This window comes from Nestor notabilis, unplaced genomic scaffold (assembly GCF_000696875.1).
Source record: "Nestor notabilis isolate BGI_N333 unplaced genomic scaffold, ASM69687v1 scaffold21324, whole genome shotgun sequence".
Classification (NCBI taxonomy): Eukaryota; Metazoa; Chordata; class Aves; order Psittaciformes; family Psittacidae; genus Nestor; species Nestor notabilis.
This window is the reverse complement of record NW_009926279.1, coordinates 279-1,854: the sequence shown is the minus strand read 5'-3', so window position 1 is coordinate 1,854 and position 1,576 is coordinate 279.

The following is a 1,576-nucleotide window of genomic DNA, read 5'->3' as shown; positions in this document are numbered from 1 at the left end:
GCGTGGGCGGGGGAGGGGGGGGGGGGGGGGGCAGGAATAAAAACTCGAGCGAGATAAAAAGGCCAAGAGGCATCAGCAACAAACATTTCCTTATCTGCGGCACGTCAGGAGCCCAAACTTACCACAACCAACAGGGACTGAACTCAAGAAGTACTTGTGAACACAGCCACACCAAGCTGTCAATGCTGCAGTGCTCCAGGACACCATCGTGCAGTACTTCAGCTGCTGGAGCCTTACAAATCAACTAAACAGCGAGTAAAGAAGAACATGGGCTCCTAAGAGTAGGATGTTGGAGTTTATGCAAAATTGTTTATCACATTGCTTGTACCCAGCTACCAGGAGCCCTTGGTAAGCCCCAGGCTGGGAAGTCACTGTTCAGAACCAAACTGAGAACCAAGCCACAGATCTTCACCTTCCCAATGCTTTAATTCAGACCCAGCCTTCATCCAGAAGCATTTCAACTTCTGCTACCACATTGTGGCTATAAGGTACCTACTGCTTTAGGGGCTCTGAACCTTTTGATAAGGCACAGCTTTTGTTTAGTTGTTATTTTAAACCAGGAGCCACTAGAGCAAGCATTTTGGCCACTGAGCAGAGCTGTATGGTGGAAGTTAACTATGTTCAGTATATCCCTCTGCACAGACACCGTGATTTGTTAGGTAAGATCATCTGGTTGTTGAGGTCAATTTATAAACCCATAAGAGGAACACTACTGCCTCTCAGTATTCACTGTGCTTTTGGCAAACTGAAACCTCTTTGTTGAGGTGGTCCAGGGGATTAAAGGACTGTAATTATTCCTCAGACTTTCTGCTTCGAGGTCGTTTCAAACAGGGTGCTTGCGTGCTAGGGTCTGAGACAGTAACAGTGCATGCACATGGGTAGAAAGCCACCTGCTGGTGACAGAAATACGTACCAGGCAAAAACATACGCAGAAAAATTCCAGTCAGTTCGTATTTTAGGACATTCCTCCTGCAAACCCAGGCTAGACACCACAGTCACAGCTCTAAAGCCACCTGTGAAAGGTCTGCATTTGTGTCAATGACTTGCACCTTCAAATTGCTTTACCAGCTCTTACTTAGGCCTAAGGAAACCTGAAGTTCATCATCCTTACCCCATCTCAGGCACTCCTAAACAACATTCCAAGGAGTTTGCCAGATAATGCCAAATGCTGCCCTGATGGCACAGAAGTCCTGATGCAGAAAGCTCATCATTCTTTTGATGGGATCACGAGGACAATTCAGATGGAACCAGGGCACCTGGTGAGCTTTCTCCAAACGTGATAGTAGCTGAAACAGCAGTTTAGGAATTGATTTAGCTGATGCAGTGTCTTTGTGTGCTTTATACATGCAATGTACCTAATCAGCCTTCATCAGTCTCCTGCAAGACTCACTCCCTTGGGACTCGCACCAGGACAGGAATGACCCAAACTCCTTCCACTATTTTGCCACAGTCAAATGAACACGATAAGCTCTTTGGGCAGTTGTTACCAAATCCCCTGACAGGGAGAACACTCACGACACCAAACGCTACGTATCTACCAGTGATGTCCCTTACCTGCCATGCTGTAAATGCTGAT